Raw genomic sequence first — 20,623 nt, forward strand, 5'->3', positions numbered from 1 at the left:
TGCTCAGTCTGACCACAGCGGATGAGAAGATGTTGGAGTCAATCATTAAGGCTGAAGTCTCAGGGGACTTGGAGACACATGATAAAGTAGACCAGAGACAGCATGGTTCCGTCAAGGGAAAACTTGGCCTCAAAAATCTGTTGGAATTATTTGAAGAAATAACAATCCGGCCGGATTAGGCTCATTTAGTGTCCTCTACACCACAAACTCTCCCCCAGAGGTCTACGTGTCTTTAGTGAAAACAGGAGCCAAATCACAGTGAGGGACCTCGTCCGTCTCCGCCGGCATCGGGACCGAGGTGCCAAAAATCATTACTCTTGAAAACCAAGGTTATTCACTCTAGTTGTCTTTATCTTTATCTTTGACAGGCACATACGAACTTTCTACGCTCCGATTTTCATTTCTGAACGCGTCCCACTTAACAGAAAACATCCTGCCCCAATCGACAATCGCTAAATGTGTTTCATTACCGTCTAAATTGACCTTCCCCAACGAAAAATCTCAACGCACGGACTAGAACGATCTTTTTTCTATATTTATATTGAAACCGATGGCATTGTAATCACGAGTTACAAAGTGGTCGTTAAATCAATCTTTTATCGCTTGTCCTGTCTCATTTATTTCATCATAGCAGATCAAATATCGCGCACGCTCTCGTTGGTTCGTCAACGCACAAAAGAAAAAAAAAATATCCTGAACGATCACCTACCCATCTTGTCCTTTACAAGTGTGGAATTAACATTCAACGTGCGGAATGTTAAAAACACCTACTCTCACAACCGTAATGCTCCTGCAATACACAGCGATATCTCCACAAAGTTGGCCGTCTAAATACTTTTGATCATTGGGTGGTCAGTAATCTATCCACATTAACGTGATCATACCTTTCCTTGTTTGCGGTTTCACCCATTGCGCGTCTGTCCGTGCCTTTGAGCGCGTTAAACGACCCCGCGGAGGAGAGGGACATGGATTAGTCGAATTCAGGATCTGCACTGACGGAAGACAGCCGAAAATTTTCCCTGACCATTAACTCTACTCTCCTACTTCAGTCCATCCCGCTCTATCACTTCTGCAGCAAAGGAACTCTGAAATACTGAACTGCCAGACCAGACTCTCCTGCAACCCAGTCTCATTATCGGCTCAGATACCATGATTCCAGGTTTTGATCCAAGCAGTGAGTTCACCGGCTTATTCTCAGATACTTCTACCACTGAAATATACGCACCTCAGGTCACCAGTCAGACCTTGCTCAATGATTGCATTCCTGACGTTGTGTGAGATCTTATCAACATGTCTGCACAATTTCCGCACCAGCTGTTCTGGCACCCTGGTTCCAATTCCCCTGTAAATGTAGTTTAAGCTTCATCATACAGCGCTAGCTAACCTTCCGACAAGATATTACTACACTTCCAGTTACGCACAAACCGTCTTTATCCACAGGTCTCAGCTTCCCTGGAAAAGAGATCAGTGATCGAAAAATCTTATGGCCTGTCTCCTATACCAAACCCTTAGCCACGTGTTAATCTGCATCATATTTCCATTTCTCGCCTCATTAGGACGCGCCACGTGTCGCTGTCACAACCCCGAAGATCCTGCCCTCCTCCTCAGCACCTAACTCTCTGAATCTCCATTGCAGAAAGTCGTCACTCCGATGTCATTGGTACCTAAACGGACCACAACCGCTGCCTGCTCACGCTCCTGCTGAAAAATGTTCAGGATTTGATCCACGTTGTCCCTGACCCTGGCACCCGGGAGGTAACATACCATCCAGGAATCTGTCTTCCCCTTCCCTTTTGAGTCAGAAAACCAGACTCAGTGCCAGAGGTCCGACCGCTGTGGATTTTCCCTACCAGGTCATCCAACCACAAACCGCATCCAGATGTTTCTGATGGTGATGGCCATAGGGATAGTCTGCACTGCCTCTTTAAATCCTTTCCTCTTCCTAACTGTCCCACAGATCCCTGTGTCCTGCACCGTGGGTGTATCTACCACTCTGTATGTCCTAGTCCATTACACCATAGGGCGGATTGTTACAAGATGCAGCTGTGCGCGCTTCTCGCGGGTGTCGTCATCAGGAACTCCGGAGGTATCCCCGCCTTCCACATCCCGCGAGGAGCCTTTTACTTAGACGGTGGCTGCCCGCTTGTCCCTGTCTTACTTTAATGTGTTCTGTGCCTTTAACACTGGATCTGAGAACCTGAGCGAATTACGTTCTGTTAAGCGTCCCATCTCTCAGAAAGGCCGCTGCTCTAACGTCCAAAAGTCCCTGTTTCCGTCTCCATTCTCAGATTAAACATTGACCTACAAACCTGAAAAACATTCTGACTGTCATTGAACCTTCGCTTTATTCCAAATTCATCAGATTATTGGACCCTATAGTCTACTTTCCAACATCCATCTGTAAAGCAGCGTCGCCGGCTATAATTGAACCTCCTGCGTTCAGTTTCTGTTGACATTGTTGCGATCAACTCCCACACAGTTTTTAGATTCAGTCCTGTCTATAAACGTTTATTTCTCCGCTTCCCTAAATGCGAAAGCGATGAGTCTTCCAAGCGTTCTCATCCATCTCAACAAACGTCCTTCCCAAATTCTTGCCGAGACGCGTCTCACGAGTCTTCGAATTGTAATATTTTACAGCTTTACTTTACACAGAAGTTGCCTAACCTAAACAAACTGTAACACTCTCGCTTTCATTTCCGATTGACAGGATGATATATGTGGTTGAGTGGATATGACGTTTCTTACAAATCAGGCATTTATTCCGTTCTCAAACACACATCAAAAGTTGTCAGGATGGCCGAGTGATCTAAGGCGCTAGACTCAAGGAATGAAAGTCTTCCGACGTCTGGGGTCGTCGGTTCGAATCTCACTCCTGACAAAATTTGTCTTTAAGCGTTCAATCGAGGCGACATTGTTTCTGTAAACAAACCCTGGGTTGTTGAGGTGGATTAGAAAAACTGTTGGAGGATAAGATTATGTTTTTGACACTGTTCATCGTATTGCAACAGGTCACCGTACACCGAATGAGTGATTTATTCAGGAAAAAAAAATACACGGTGAAGGATCTCGACCCGAAACTTCGACTGCTTACGCTTTTCCACAGATGCTGCCTGGTCTGCTGAGCTCTTCCTGGACTACTCAGCTATTCAATATATAAAAGTTTCTGAAGTGAAATCATTGGTTGTCAGATAATTTAATGGATGGACATGTGAGCGTACATTATCACCTGTTGATCAAAGGTCTGATTGCTGATGGGTAGTAACTGTTCTTGAACGTGGTGGTGCGAGTCCTGAGGCTTCTGTACCATCTGCCCGATGACAGCAGCGCAATAAGAGCATGGCAGGATGGTGACGTCCTCTGACGGTGGATGCTGTTTTCCGATGACATCGTTTTATGTGGATCTGCTTAATGTTTGGGAGTGATTTCCTGTGATAGACTGGGCCGAATTCATTAACTTTTTAAAGATTTCCCTTCAAAGGTACGGTATTTCCGTACCACGTCTTGTTGCGGACAGATAGATAGATAGATAGATACTTTATTCATCCCCATGGGGAAATTCAACATTTTTTCCAATGTCCCATACACTTGTTGTGTATGACAGACAATATACTCTCTACGACACAACTATAGAAGCACATTAAGGTTTTTGATGTCATGCTGAATCTCCGCATTCTCCTAAGAAAGCGGAGGAAATAGTCATACCAACCATTTAAAGTTAAATACGCGCCCCGCCTCTGATCCTCCAAGGAGAACTAGCTCAAAACCCTTTGGTTTTCCCTCTGCTGAAGACAACAATCAGTCCTTGGTCTTGCCGACATAGAGTGATAGTGTGTTGGCACATCTTGTTTAAAACGATCCCATCTTAGTTGAAATGTATGCCCTAAGAGGGGATCGTTTTAAGGCATGTAAACCCTGGAGCGGAGATAATTTCTGCTGCTCTACCAATATCTATGCCTGAAAATCTAAGAAACGTCTGTCAGATCCCCCTTCATCTCCGATGCTCCAGAGAAAAAGAACAAGTTTGACTAAACTCTCGTTATTGCACAAACAGTCTAATTCAAGTCGCATCTTGGTGATGCTCTTCTGCACACTCTCCGAATCCGCGTCATCCTTTCTCTGGAGGATGGCCTGAATGGAGTGCAGCACAATTCCAGTGCTGTGATGCTGTACGCTCTGATTCCGCACATGCTCGGCAATCTGAGAAAATGCATCCCGTCCATATTCATTTAAAATCCCAGGATATAGAGTGTGTTTATATGTATACCCGCTCAACAAAACAGTCAGTCAGACTATTCCGAAATACAGCTGTTTATCTGGCATGTGGAGAGAGTACTGCAGGGGCTGTCAGGGTGGCCGAGTGGTCTAATGCGCCTGACTTAATGCGAGCATGTCGCTTCCTAGTAAACGCGAGTGTTCTGGTCTCCACCTGGAGGCGTGGGTTCGAGCCCCACTCCTGACAAATACTCTGTTTTTCACGTGCTGTTTTTATAATGCAATCACTGTAATTTTACTGAGCGACCAAAGCGTGGACTGTTTGGGAGTATGAGAAAGAAGCAATTAAGATAATATGGTAGGGAAAGAATGTTGTACCTACATCCCTGATATTTCAGAAAATATAACTGACTTGAACCAGCACGTAATGGAAAAGGTTGTGGAGATGATGAAGATGGGAGAACAATTTGAAAACATTTAATGGCGGAGGATACCGGTGGGAAGGGCTATGGGAATGCTTCCCCGGATCGGGAAAATAGTTCATGCATGGAATTATAATAGTGACTGTGGTATGTGTTTTGGGGTGTTGTGTATGTGGGTTCTTGAGGATGGGCTGTAGTCAGTTGATAAAAGGGACTTCGACCAGCCCTAAGGTACATGTAATGTCCCAGTGTCCCAGTCCAAGTACACTGATGGGGCGAAAAGTTCTACCCTGCAAAGTAAAGACCCTTCCCCTATGTATATGAACCCGCTTATGAGGAAGTGGAGGAATTACCATGTGAGGATTGTTGATCTGGAAAAGATCAACAAGGAGATCTGTGGAAGAAATTTTGTTATTAGCCAGATACTAAGGGGTTAAAGAGGTTTTTTTCTTTACACAGCAGCCTTCAACTCCTCCTGGACTGAGGGATGTTCTGTTTCTTCCATACTTGAACTGTGTAACTGTTCTCGCTTCAAGGCTGCAGGCAGAAGTAGCTTCCAATAGATAAGGAAAATAGTAACCTGATTATATAATTTTGTACTGTGCTGAGACATGATTATTGAGTAAAGGAATTATCTGCTTGCATTCTGTATTTCACAAACATGCTTGGAAGCTTTTGATAGCATACACTATGTCTGCACAATGAGAAAAGTCTGTGTACTTTGGGGGAGTCTCAGGAACTCTGCTTTAAGAGGTTGAGCTCTCCATAATACGTATCATGTTATAATAAAGACTTTCAAAAGCGATCTCCCTTCGTGTCCGAGTAATACCTTTTCCGCAACATTGAAAAAGTGACGTAAGGTTTGAGTGCCCATTTAGGAATCGCATGGTAGAGGGTAAGAAGCTGTTCCTGAATCGCCGAGTGTTTGCCTTCAGGCTTCTGTACCTACTACCTGATGGGAACAGTTTTAGAATTTCACAACACATGCCGGTGATATTAAACCCGATTCTGATTCTTGTGAAAGGGATTCTTGATCAGCGTGGTGAGTAGGCTCAGTAATTGTAAATGATGTTGAGTCCAGATGAGAGAGGTGTGACAATTTCTGAAGTCATAGTAGAGAAGGACTTAGTGATCATAGTACAGTCTGCCACAGAAACTTTCCTCCCTCCATTGACTCCGGCTGCATTTCCTGCTGCCCTCGGAAAGCAGTTAACATAATCAAAAGACCTTTCCCGCTCCTATCATTCCGTCTTCTCACACCTTCCATTGGGCAGCAGACATAAAGGAGTGAGAACACACATTCAGCAGGATCAAGGACAACATCGGTCCTACTGTAAAGGCACCTACAGAAAGTATTCAAACCCAACTTCAAAGTTTTCATGCTTTTTTTTTTACACCATTAATCCACACTGGCTTAATTTTTTTTGCACTGAATAACAGAAAGACTATTTCGTGTCAAAATGAGAAGGAAATCTACAAAGTGATAAAAAAAAATCCATTCTATGTGTATTCACCCCCTTTAATATGACACACCAAATCATCACTGGTGCAGCCAATTGGTTTTAGAATTCCTATAATTAATTAAATGGAGATCACTGTGTGCAGTCAGGATGTTTCAATTACACCGGGACCATTCCCTGTTGCGTCAATGTCCTGGCAAAAGCTGCACGAAGAAGACAAAAGAACACTCCAAGCAACTCGGTGACAAGGTTATTGAAAAGAAAAAAAAAGCTGAAGCACCCAGAGAACAGTTGCTGTGTGTGCAGTCTCTCCCATCTCGCTACTGAAGCTTGTAACTGGCGCGGCCCGGCAGCAGCGGCCTTTCAGACCTGGTGTTACTTTAATTTAATTTTCAAATTTAAGTTTAATACTCAATTTTCGATTAGGGTACATGGATAACAGAGCGGCTAGCTACCATCGCCAGCTACCACTACAATACAGAGATCGCCCAAAAACAAACCTCCACAAAGATCTGCTGGCTGAATTACGCGACGTCGGCTTGCTGAGGGGAATGGGCCTAAATTCCTCGGACTCCCCAGATGCTGGTAACCGGAGATGGAGACATCGTAACCGATGTGCGAGAAAGCGGAAGCGAGGCAAGCAGGCAGGGGTCCGAGCCAGGCAAAAAGCGAACCCGAGCCGGCCGGCTCTCCCGTCCATTCTGTTTCTAATGTCCGCTCCCCTGGACAATAAAGTGGACTACATCCGACTTCAACGAAATACTCGGCGGGAGTACAGAGTCTGCTCTGCGTATGTTTTCACAGAGACATGGCTCACTCATGGAATTTCGGACCCTGCCATTCAGCTACACGGGCTCGCCTTATTTCGAGCGGACACGGATGCAGCTCTCTCCGGTAAGACTCGCGGTGGTGGTGTGTGTATTTACATCAACACGGAATGGTGTAAGAACTCTGTGCTGGATTCCAGACACTGCTCATCGCAAGTGGGGTTTGTGGCTGTTAGATGCAGACCATTTTATTTACCACGGGAATTCACCTTTGGTCTACATTCCTAATGCTAAGGAGGCGCTCTGTGAACTGAACGGGGCTATTAGCGAACTGCAGAGCGCACACCCCGATGGACTGTTTATTGTCGCCGGTGGCTTTTACCACATGAACCTAAAGTCAGTGCTCCCCAAATTCCATCAGTATGTGGACTTTGTAACGGGGGGAGTGGGGCTCGTTGGACCTTGCTTATACAAACATCACCGACGCGTACCGGGTAGAGCCCCGCCCCCAGCTCGGTTACTCAAACCTCATTTATATTATGCTAATCCCAGCATACAGAACGCTCGTAAGACGCTCCAGACCAGTTCAGAAGCAGGTGTAAACCTGGCCAGCAGGAGCCATCTCTGCTCTTCAAGACTGCTTTGAGCACACTGACTGGAACATCTTTAGGGAGGCTGCAACTGATGGCGACTCTACTAGCTTAGAGGAGTACACAGCATCAGAGACCAGCTACATCAGCAAGTGCATTGATGATGTTACTCTGTCCAAGACCATCACTATACGCGCTAACCAGAAGCCATGGATGGCCGAGGAGGTGCGTGCGCTGCTCAGGACCCGCGACTCCACCTTCAGAGCAGGCGACAAGGCAGCTCTATTAACAGCAAGGGCCAAACTATTCCGAGCTATCAGAGGGTCAAAGCGTGCACACGCCCAGCTAATCTACAGCCACTTCCAGGAGAGTGGCGACACGCGGCGCATGTGGAAGGGCATCCAGAGCATCAGCAATTACAGGACACCATCAACTGACTGTGCAGGTGATACCTCCCTCCCAGATGCGCTGAATAACTTCTACGCCCGTTCTGAGGCGGAAAATGAAGTGACGGCGAGGAAGTCCACCCCTCCTACAAATGACCAAGTGCTGTGTCTCACTGTGGCCGATGTGAGAAGAACCCTGTGCAGGGTCAACCCACGGAAGGCTGCTGGACCAGACAACATCCCTGATAGAGAGTCAGAGGATGTGCAGACCAGCTAGCAGATGTTTTCACTGACATCTTCAACATCTGCCTGAGCAGCGCCACCGTTCCAATGAGCTTCAAAATCGCCACCATCGTCTCCGTGCCGAAGAAGTCTTCAGCGTCCTGCCTAAATGACTACCGTCCCGTTGCACACACATCCATCATCATGAAGTGTTTCGAGAGGCTTGTCATGAGGCATATCAAGACCCTTCTGCCCCCCTCACTGAGCCCCCTACAGTTTGCGTACCGTCCCAACCGCTCAACAGATGACGCCTTTGCCATCACCCTTCACCTGGCGCTAACCCACCTGGACAAAAAAAGACACATACGTTCAGATGCTGTTCATAGACTTCAGTTCAGTATTCAACACAATCATCCCTCAGAAACTGATTGGAAAGCTGAGCCTACTGGGCCTGAACACCTCCCTCTGCATCTGGATCCTAGACTTCCTGACTGGGAGACCGCAGTCAGTCCGGATCGGGAGCAGCATCTCCAACACCATCACACTGAGCCCAGGGGCCCCCCAGGGCTGCGTGCTCAGTCCACTGCTGTTCACCCTACTGACCCACGTCTGTGCTGCAACACACAGCTCGAACCACTTCATCAAGTTCGACTGCTCCTCGGTAAAGATCGTTAAAAGCTCCAAATTCCCTCTGATAGCTCGGAATAGTTTCATAGTTTGGCCCTTGCTGTTAATAGAGCTGCCTTGTCGCCTGCTCTGAAGGTGGAGTCGCGGGTCCTGAGCAGCGCACGCACCTCCTCGGCCATCCATGGCTTGGTGTTCACCTGCGGAGAATCTCACCTTGCCCGTCTACACCAACTGCAGAGCACTCCCTTTACACTCTGGTACACTCTTTCACCCGACCCTAAAGCACAGAAAGTCCTGAAGCCATCCCTGCCCTTGTGACAGTCGAGTGTCTGTGATAGTTTGGAACATACTTCAACCAAAGTAACAATCACGTCAGCAGTATTGGACGTTTCAATTGTTTCCGACCAGAACTGCATGAAGTCAGCAATCTTCCGCCAATTCTGCATTTTCCGGACGACTGGGCACATGACTGTTTGAATTCAAGACGTATTTGCCAATCCTGTTCATTGTAAAACAGCTTTATTTGAAAACTCCCCGGTAATATCATTAGACGCGTGCGTTATCTACACAGGTGGCCATTTAATGTAAACACATACGTCATTCCATTCTTCAGCTCTTCCCTGAATTTCCTCTGTGTCAGTGTATAGATACAAGTATTGGTACACATGCTGAGAAATTGTAACATGTACCCAAATTGTTGAAGGATGTATACCGGGGAACTCAAATATCTGTCCTGGTAAAAATAGTTTTGCACTTGCCATTTCAGGGTATGGACTACATAGGGCATCCAAAATAATACGTGGTTAGCTGATATAGAAAACAGCAAAATCATCGATCTTCTGCGTTTTTCCACCTCGGTATCTTTCTGATTGTCGCTGCTGTGCCGAAGCCTTCTGCGGACTCCATTTGCCACAAAGATATGTCTTACGGTAAAACCGTTAAACACCAGGATTAAGCCGATTGGAAGCAATGGTGTTAAAATACTCTCCAGTAATTCGTATCCTCTCCACATGGGTGAAGTAACGAATTCATATGAGCCGGTGCACCGCCACGGCGTGTTGTCAATGATGACGTAAGGTTCAATGGCAAAGTATAACGGGACACATCTCCCGCAGCTCACTATAACCACGGTCATGATAACTGCTGTTGCTGTTCTCTCGGTGCAGTATCGTTCCCGCAGCTTTCGACAACATATTGCAATGAAACGATCGAAGGTAAAACTGACCGTAAACCAAACAGAACAGTGCGTTGCTGCCCTCCCAAATACAAGTGTCAGAGCGCATACAGGAGTGATGAGCAGGGGTCTGGAATACATGTAGATATTGTTGGTGTGACCCACTAAAACAACAACCATAACCACCATCAGATCCGCTGTTGCCATTCCAACCAGGTAACGGGTGATGCATTTGGAGAGTCCGCATTTTCCCCGAGATAGGATCACAATCGCCGTTAAATTCACTGCAATGAATTGGAAATAAAGAAATATAATTAAAATAAATGTAGATATTGTTGGTCTGTTCCACTAAAGCAACAACGATAACCACCATCAGATCCGCTGATGCCATACCAACCAGATAACGGGTGATGCATTTGCAGACTCCGCATTTTCCCCGAGATAGGATCACAATCGCCGGTAAATTAACCTCAAAAAATTGGAAAGCAAAATAGAAATATTGTCAGCGGCAACTCTCTGAATGCCCCCATGGATATGGTCTGTTTGTAAGTGGATAGCGGGTGTCCAGAGTGTGCGGTCTCCGTCACTGTACTCCGGCTGCAGGACAATGACGCTTGTGAATGTCAGTGCATTGGCGACCTTCCCACAGTTCAGAACAAAGAATCTGTTCCAGACTCACGTACCGGTGAACGGGAGATCGTCCCAGTAAGCACCATTTCAATTATTAAAGGTGAAATACTGATGGGATAATTTGCAGCGGTGACAAAGTGGAATCAAAAGATACAAAACACATTTTATCCTGACTTATGTAAGAACAGACCTACGTGTCGAAAATAGACCGGACCGTCATTTAAATAAACTGTCCTTGCTGTTATAAGGTCGTAGAGTCCACACTGATAGAAACTCGGACTAGAAAAGCAGAGACCAGCATCAGTTCAGAAAGCCTAGCCAGGTGAAATTATGAAACAATTTCAATATCGGCACGAACGTAATTGACAAATAAAAAATCACTTCAATCAAACTACGAAAATGAAAATAAAACTATCAGATGCTTGAATCCTCGATTCCGGAAACACGTTTCAGCCGACGGTAGCATCTGTGTTTTGTAACAGTGCAGATACCTCAGCGCAGTAACGACGGCACCGTACATAAAGTAACCAGCTCCGGCATCTTACCGGGGACACCAACCGCTACAAGTGTGGGATAGAAAATGCCTGCGATGTAGTAAATCCCATATTCCGTCAGAAGCAGCGTTCAGTTGTACGGAACGTTTCAGCTGCTCAGATGGACCGGGGATCGGTTTCGTAGACTTTTATTGAGGTGACAGCAATTCCACTGAGGCAATCAGCGTGGCTATCACGCCAGGGACATCAGTGACAACCAACACTTACGTTAAACTATTTATACTCACTCTCCCGCCGTATCATGAATTTGGCTCCTCAAGGGATATTGCAATCTATTTACTTTAGAACAATTTATAATTTGCATTTGTTCATGTTCTTTTCAATGACACCTGGCTTCAGCTATTTAAATGGGACATTTTTATATCTGTGTTGCATTTAAAGTAGGCATTCATCGTGAAGTCGATTTATTTTGTAAGATTTGACAGAGCACATTCGCTTCTGAAATTGAAGGAAGGAGTTTGCCCTGGCTAGGGAATAGACAACACTTCTTTATTAAAGGGGAACATTCGTTCATCTCTTCTTTCGTTCCTTCCAGCCATTCCGGGCGTTTTGAATGATAGAAGTCAAAGTGACAGCTGACATACATTACAATAAAATACACTGCACTTATGTTCCTCCAAATAAAATGATCCACAACGATATTCCAGAGACTTGTGAGAAAAAAAAAACGGAGCGTGTATTAGGAAAATTAGCGAGGGCTGTTGACAGTTTAAAGAACAATATGGGCTGTTTGACACGAACCTGACCCCTGCCAGTGAAAGACTTGACCACCCCATACCCGTGTCGGGCGATGCAGTCTGTTTAACTTTAAATATATTCTCAAACCTGTCACAATTCTACCACTCTTTCGCCAGCTATTCGCTGTTTGAACAGATGTAGCAAGTGAAATCTGTGAACTATCCGCAGCTTCCCAGGCTGTTCTTTATTTGCCATGAACTTGTATTTTTTTGCTGCCGATTTACTGTCAGGTATTTTGACTTTCGAGCGTCTCTATAAGACTGTGCAGAACAGCGGAAGTGTTCAAGCTCACCTGTCAATCACCCCTCTTCCTGCTCCTGCAGTGCACCGCTCCGTGCCGATTGTGATACTCGTACCGATGAGCGGGTCTCGACTTATTGGAGAAAGTCTGACCACTCTGTTTCTATTGTAGAACTCTTACTAATGTGCGGCCCTCGTTTGACTTCAGAAAGTATCAACTCTGACTTCAAATTCATCCTTCCAAAGTGAATCACGCCCTAACGTTCCGGGTCGATCTCCATCTGTATCTTTTCAGAGCTGCTCTCCGTCCTGTCATTGTAATCTGTGACAACCTTCCCCACTATCCATGTTTCCACCAACTTCCACATCATTGCAAATTCAATCACTCACCCTTCCTTTTCCTTATTCACATTATTTTTAAAGCACAGAAATCCGGGGGTTTCAGAACAGATCTCTGTAGGACATTACCGGCACCAACATCCGGGAGAAAACGCTCCATCCACAACTACCCTCTGCCTTCTTTGGCGTCAGTCCTGAATCCACAAGACGACTTTCCCAGGATACCAAGCCTTCTGAAAGGTCCTGCCATGGTTAACCGAAAGTATTACCGTCACACCCTCACAGAATTGAACCAAGTTCGTGAGACATGATCTGCCCCTCACAAAGCCAAACTGATCCTCCAAACCCAGGTAATGGTTCTCCGGATTCTCGGAAATCTTGTTTCTAAGAATATTCTCCGATAATTTGCCCGTCACTGAAGTAGGAATCACAGTTTCCCGCAGTCACCCAGGGTTTCTCCTGAACACTCAAGAGGACTTATCTGTTCTAATTTTTTTTTTCAGAAGTTCCAGCACATCCTCTCTTTTAACCTCGATATGTTGTCGCACATCGGGCCGTTTAAGGCTGTCCTCACAAATGTCCCTCTCACTGGTGAGTACTGAACTGAAGTCTTCATTCAGGACCTGCCCTTCTTCCCCGGACTTCAGGGGCTTGTTTCATCTTCTATCCCCGACCGGTCCTACACTCACTCTGGTCATCTTGTTCTTCACATACATCTAGAATGGCTTGGGGTTTCCTTTAAAACTACTGCAGACTTTCTGTAGATGTTTCTATTTATCCAAATTCCATTCTTCAGTTTGTCCCCGGCTACTTTGTAAATTTACAGTCATGTCTGATCGTTGCTTTCCAATCCTGAGGTCAGCTTCCTAAAGCTTATTTCTTCCTCTTGACCAGATGTCAAACGAAATAACCCGAAAACTAAACAAGTTATCGAGTCATTATGGAAACGCCACAAACTGCTTCACTTCTAAGTAAGTAATGGGAGATTTTCTTTACAAGGTATATCTATCTAAACTATTTGGCTTAAAAGGCGGAGTTTATTTTGAAATAAATGTGGCATTAGGGCAGAGTCTGGACTACCAAGTTCTCTGTTATCGTTATTATAAAATTAATTATTCAAGAGGCAATTTGTTTTCAACTGCTGGCGTTAATGTTACCAGGATGGAAAATCACCTTATACAGAACACATTCCTCGTTATTAATGTCATTAAGTGGTTAAGCTATCAATCTCCCACTACAGATATGCACTTACCTTTTCAATTTTCTTAGAATGCTTTTCCTCAAAACTGCGAATGCTCTCAATCTGCATTCCTGGGTATTTGAAATACTAAAATAAAGAAGCCTTTGGAATTTCATTTGCAACTTCAACCAAGTTCGACTTGGGTATTATTACTGTTACTTACATAACAACTAGTTTATTGTCAACACATATCTCATCCCATTTTTCAGCTCATCTCTGAACTTCCTCTGCGTCAGGCCGTGGATGCAAGTGTTTGTGCAGGTACTGAGACATCTTAACATAACACGACATTGATGCAAGTGTTGGTGCAGGAACTGAGATACCTTAACATAACACCACATTGAGGCAAGTGTTGGTGCAGGTACTGAGATACCTTAACATGACACCACATTGATGCAAGATGTATATCGAAGTTCTCAAATATTTGTCTGCAAAGGAAAAAAAAAATCACTGCTTGCCATTTCATAGAGTGTATTAAATAGGACATCCACAGTAAAATGAAATTACCCGGCAGAGCGAACGACATTTTAATAGACTTTCTCTGGTTCTCCACCACGGTCTTTTTGATTTTCAGTATTACTGCAGGGTCCCTTGCGGACCCTATTTGCCGCTATAATGTGTCTCGCTGTAAAACCATTACAAAGAAAGATTAAACATTTTTAAAATTGCGGTCAGGTGATGCTGTCAACAAACTCGTAGACCTTCCACACTGATCAAGTGAAGTTTTCAGATATGTGGACGCAACGCCAAGGTACATAGTTAATTATTACATCATGCTCCACTATAAATTAAAACAGGATACACCTCACAACTCCCACAATCGCAACTATTACTATTACTACAGTCGCTACTCTTTCTGTACAGTGTCACTTCCCATGTTTCCGCCAGAAAATCGCAATGTAACAATCAAATGTGAAAACAACTGTGAGCCGAACCGAGCAGTCCAGGCTTGGAAATTTAAACAGGAAGTTCAGAGCGCAAACCGGCGTAAAGTGCAAGAAGCTGGCGTACAAGTAGAGATTACTGATGTCCTGCACAGTAACTGTAAGGACAACCACAATGAGATCGGCCGCAGCCATTCCCATAAGGTAGCGAGTGATACATTTGGAGAGCCCAAATTTTCCACGAGACAAGATCACAATCGCCGTTAAATTCCCTGAAATATACAGCGAAACCAGAGGTTAGCTGTAGAGAAGTTCAGTCAAATCATTCCCCACCGATTGACAAATGGGGAAAATGTTGACTGCACCGAGAACCCGCTCGTACCAGTATCAGCACCTGCTCTACTGGCGTACTGGCACTTATGACCTCGGGATATAAACAACAAACTTGACTAATGCTACCTAATGTGAAGATATAATGCACGGAGAATAATATGCAGTGGCCGGTCAGACTCCCGAATTATTACATACGTCCGAACGGAAGTAAAGAAAAATGACTCAAAAAGTTCAATTGGTCATCCGAAAGATGTGGAAACAAATGGTTAATGTTTCAAGTCGATATAACCTTCAGCAAAATTAGAATTTTTGTAGTCTACGTGAAGCCTACCATGCAGGAGGAATAAACAATTTTGTCTGGTTGATTCAATAGAACTGGCAATTGGTCCTTAGAAGAGGTTCCTTTGCCCTCAAAGCGTTAAAATGCTGTGAAAACACCATTTAAAAAAACAGAGTGTTTCCGGTCACAGAGCTGCCAACTCATCTGATTTTGTGTCTCTGCTGACAGGGAAAGAAAAGAAAAACTGGTCAAATATTACAGGTGACCGGACTGCAGTAGAACGTGATGGTGCTGAAGAGGCGGGAGTCCAAGATAACTGTAATTGGGGAATCTTTATTCTTTCCTGAAGGCTGTAGTGTTCCCTGTGCGGAGTACACGCCGTGGTTGTTCCTGGTGCGCAGGGGCTCCTGTTGAACCTCTTTCAACCGAGGCATGGCGCACAGACAGATATTTTCAGAAATGAAATGAGACAGAATATAACACTAAGGGTTTTACGACGCTGCAACGAGTTGCCTCAATGTCCATCTGATCGTAATGAGCATTTATCGATCTGTGACACTGTCTCAGTTATCCCTTCTCCACTGGCACTGTCTGACAAAGGCACAGTCTGCAGCTCAGCATTTGCAATCGTCACAGGCGTCTGACGGTGTTCTCACTCTCTAACTGTGCTAAGGGCTTAACATAATGCAGTAACATCAACGTTACCCTCTTTATCCAAAACACGTTGAGCAAAATCATCAGATAGCCTCATTTAGAGTCGCCCTGGTGTTTCGTAATGCAAATATATAATTTGATTTACCTATGTCTTTCTCCTGTTGTTGTTCTTTGATATATTCACCTGTATTTGTAATTTTCAATGTGTGTCTGCATTGATTTTGTAGCAGTCACTCCTCTGGTATCCCAGCAATACCTGCCTGGTGCCTTCTTAAATGAGATCATCGCCTTCTCCTAAATCACGAACTGCTGACCACCCTGTTTTCCTATTTTCAAGGGATGTTTTTTTTGAAAGGTACACAGCAATAATCATTCAGAAAGCTGACAATTGCTAGATGCTTCCCAGACAATTACGACAACAGAAAAACACAACGGATGTGTGGATTGGCACGAAAACGAATGAAGGGGGACTGGGACAGCCCAAAGAATTGAATTGGTTTTTCAACAGCTTTAATGAGGAGACTTCTGTTCCCCTCTCAAATCTATCCAAATCTCCAGCTCATCCCTCGCCCTCCGTCTCTCTCCAAGGACACTGTAGAGCCAACGACCATAGACAGATGGACTGTTACAGCTAAGCAGGTGAGGCGAGAGAACAGCAGGCTTGAGCCAATCAGGCTGCTGCCATGGATTATGTCCACGGGCACGCAATGTGTGTGCTGCTCAGCTGGGTGCAGTCTTTCAATACATCTTTGATCTGAGCCTCAGTCTGGAGAGGGTTTCATGCTGTCGAAAATACCCTGTCAAGTTCCAGTACCCAAGAAGATATGTCCCACCACGTCCAGTAAATGCAGACCAGAGGCAGTAACCTCTCATTTTATGAAATCATTAGAAAGACTGCTCCGGTCACCCATCCGGACCATCGTAACTGGACTCCCTGAAGTTTGCTTTATTGCATATTAGGGTGGAGTACGCCAGTTTCTTCCTGTTTCAACAGACTTAAGCCCATATGGACGACCATCCAGGCAGCACTGTGAGAATCGTGTTCTTTGATTTCTGCCAAGTTTATAACACCATGCGGCCTGCTTTCTTGGGGTGTAATCTCACGGAGATACAGGTGGATATGCCACTAGTTTCCTGCAATACAGAATACTTGTCCAGATGGCCACTGCTTGTGAGTTTGCAGCGCTGCGTGTCAAGTACCGTGGTTGCAGGCACACAGGCACCTCAGCGGACTGCCCCGTCCCTCTTCGACCAATCGGCGATTAAGGTTCATTAATAAGAACAAATTAAAAGAAGGCAGCAGCAAGCGAAGCGGGCATCTGAGTGGAGATAGTCAGAGTGGCGGCCTTAAGGCTTTAGCTCTTCGAAAATTAAACGAAGAGATGCCAGACTCAGAGAAAGCCATGGAAAGAAAAGCACGTTTTCATTTTCCTACTCTTCTTTATATCTTCTCAGCTCGGTAAAGATGACAAGTGAGGTTAAGGAGCCAGCGCAGAGTACCCCGGCAGCCATTTCCCTCAACAACATGAAATTTCACTTTGGATACTGTCGGATGGTATGACCTAACAGAGGGAAGTCACAGTGGTCTGGTCCATGGAGCTGAGTCTGCCTTTATGACCCAGAGGAGAAGGGGGATGAAGAGTCATACTAGAGTGATAGGGGATTCGTTAGTTAGGGAAATAGAGCGGAGGGTTTGTGGACAGGAACGCCATTCCTGGATGGTATGTTGCCTACCGGCTGCCAGGGTCAGGGATGTTTTCAATCGAGTCCTCAGCATTCTGAAATGGGCGAGTGAATAGCCTGAAGTCGTGGTCTGTGTGGGTGCCAGTGACATGGGTATGGTGAGTGACGAGGTATTGCATAGTGAGTTCAGAGATTAGCTGCTAAATTAAAGGACAGAAAATCCAGAAGTGTAATATCAAGATTACTACCCGCCTCACATGCTAGAGTATCTAGTGAAGACTATACATTTTAATACGTGGCTATGGAGTTGGTGTAGGTCCAGGTGCATAAGATTTCTGAATAACTCGTCTCTCTTCCAGGGAAGGTGGAATCAGTGTTGAGAGGAGTGTTTTCACCCGAACTAGGGAAGGTTTGCTCGTGCTGCACGATGGATTACTAGAGTTGCAGAGGAATGGGAGCCAGAGTGCCAGAACAGAGTGTCATAGGGTTAGAAGGTGTTGAACTATTCTGGATAAGGCTAAGGAACTGCAAGGGTAAAATTAAACTGACTGAAAACAGTGGAATGGATGTGGACTACACGGTGATAGAAAATGCATGCCAGAAGGCCAATGTTAAAATTGTCATGAAGGACTTCAATAACAGGTATATTGGCGAAACATGGCTGGTGCTTAATTACAAGAGCCGGGATTTCTAGAGTGTTTACAAAATGGCTTTTGAGAGTATGTCCTGGCTGAGCCCACTAGAATATTGGTTATTATGGACTGGGCAATGCGCAAAGAACCAGGCCTGATAAGATGTACCAATTCCCCCTGAACCTTGAGGAGAAGCTAAAGCCAGATGTATCAGTGTTACAGTGATATATCAGTGTTAAAGTGAATTACAGAGGTATGAGTGAGGTGTTGGCCAGAATTGTTTGGAAAATAAAACTGTCAGGAATGACAGCTGATCTGCAGTGGCTGGAATATCTGGAGATAATTCGGAAGGCACAGGATGTATACATGTCAAAGAAGAAGAGGTATTCTAAAGAAAATATGACGCAACCATGGGTAACCAAAGCTGTCAAGACCAACGTGAAAGAAAAAAAAATAGAAAGGGCATATTATTGAGCAAGATTAATGGGGGATTGAAGGATGGGGAAGCTTTTAAAACAAAAACAGTTAGAGACAATTAAAAAGTCATTACTAAGGTAAAGATTGAAAACAGAAGTAAACTGACGAATAATATTAACAAGGATAGCAAAAGCTTCTTCAGATACATAAACTGCAAGAAAAGAGCAGAGTGTGGATATCGAACCGCTGGAAAATGGTGCAAGAAATGTAGCAAGGTGGGACCATGAAATACCGGAGAAACTAAACCAGTATTGTGCAACAGTCTGGAAAACACTAGAAGTGTGTTGGAAGTTGCCGATGTCAGGAGGCATGGAGAGCATGAACTGCGTGAAGTTACCATGACGAGAGAGAAGGTCTTTGTGAAGCCAAAACCTTGAAGACAGATGTTATCAGGACCAGATGTTGTACACCTCAGAGTTCTGAAAGTGTTGGAGGACTTAGTGATGATCACTCTGTTCTGGAATGATTTTGGACGTCTGGAAAATTGCCAACAACATTTCACACTTCAGGAAGGGACAGAGTCAGAAGAAAGGAAGATTTCGCTCCATTCGTCTGACCGCAGTGGTGGGGAAAATATTTGGGTCAATTATTCAGGATAAAGTCTCGGATGGTCCGAGAAACACGATTTTTTAAAAAAAGTCGGTAGTCAGCATGATGTCGTCGAGGGAAAATCCTGCCTGAAAAATCTGTTGGAAATCTCTGAGGAGGTTGCAAGCCGGATAGACAAAGGAGAATCATTTAATGCTGTACACTTCCATTATCAGAAGGCATTTGACAAGTGCCACACATGTGGTTGCTTGGCAGCATTGCGCACATAGTTTTACGGAAAAGGTTAGAGCATGGATAAAGCATTGATTGACTGGCAGAGGGCAAAGAGTGGGAATAAAGACAGCCTTTTCTGACTGGCCGCGGTGACTAGTAGTGTTCCACATAGGTCTGTGTTGGGGCCGATTTTTTTCCGTTATATGTCAATGATTTCGATGACGTAAGTGATGGCTTTGTTGCAATGTTTGCAAATTGCCATAACTTCCATAGTTCTAACGAGAAACATACTGCTCTGAGCCTGCCACCCCCCCCCCCCCCACACCCCCCCCTCGCCCCCATATCCGTGTCTAGTCAGGGCATGGATACAATGGTTAAGAACCAACATCTGCACCTCTCTAACCTGAGGCATATCCCAGCAGACTAACGTTAATCGATTATTAATATTGCAAGTTCACCTTTATTTTACCTCCCACTTTACATATAATGAAACATCACGAATTAGGATTATTAAGCAATTTGCTCTTTCCCTCTCTCTAACCTGTCTCCATAATGAATAAATCTTCAGGTTCTGTTCATTGATCCATTGCCCAAGTTAATTATCCTTAATCTTCATAACAAATAGCCTACCAGTCCCATCAAATCTATTAGTTTGTACACTGCGTATCCTGCTGTTAATGTCATCTACCTGTACTGTGCAAGCGTTGTACGACGTTTCAGTAAGGCGTGAAACCAGCAGTAATACTGTGGAGCAGAACATACTGTAGGTTTAAGTGGGAGCGGTGTAGCTTAAGAAGTGTGAGTGTACTGATACGAGTTATCGATATTGCAGAACATACACTTGAAATGACCGCTTGGAGGACGAATACTGGATTATTACTTTGGTTTATATCTGAAAACAACGACTTTCCAAAGTGAGAAAGGAGATCTCCTGCACAATTTACCATCTGCGCTCAAATACAACACATTTAATCTGACAATGACATTGGGGAAATCCGGTGACAGTCGTGTTGGTGTTAGAAGCGGGAAAGGCATGGGAATGGTGAGCATTAAACTGCAGGTTTTAGAAAACTGAAACTGAAACAGCCAACGCTGGTCAGGACAACAAACAGACAAATGGATGCAATATTTCAGCTGAAGTACATTCTCTGAAGCAGTTTTACAAATATATCCAAGCTCTGTGGCTACCTCAGAATAAAACTAAAGATTCAACCTTTCCGCTAGTATATCATAATCTGTGACACATGTCAGTGATAATTAAAGGGTAACATCTATTTATTTATTTATTTATTTTTAAACTTTACAAAAGAACATCTG

The 20,623-nt window shown here is 44.6% G+C and overlaps 1 non-coding gene across 1 annotated transcript; it reads left to right on the forward strand.

The window, feature by feature from the left end:
• The first annotated feature begins 4,343 nt into the window (after window positions 1–4,343).
• trnal-uaa (transfer RNA leucine (anticodon UAA)) lies at window positions 4,344–4,459 on the forward strand. Its single transcript has 2 exons — window positions 4,344–4,381; window positions 4,414–4,459. It is a non-coding gene; the product is annotated as a tRNA-Leu (tRNA).
• The last annotated feature ends 16,164 nt before the right edge of the window (window positions 4,460–20,623 follow it).

Source organism: Hemitrygon akajei, unplaced genomic scaffold (assembly GCF_048418815.1).
Source record: "Hemitrygon akajei unplaced genomic scaffold, sHemAka1.3 Scf000049, whole genome shotgun sequence".
NCBI lineage: Eukaryota > Metazoa > Chordata > Chondrichthyes > Myliobatiformes > Dasyatidae > Hemitrygon > Hemitrygon akajei.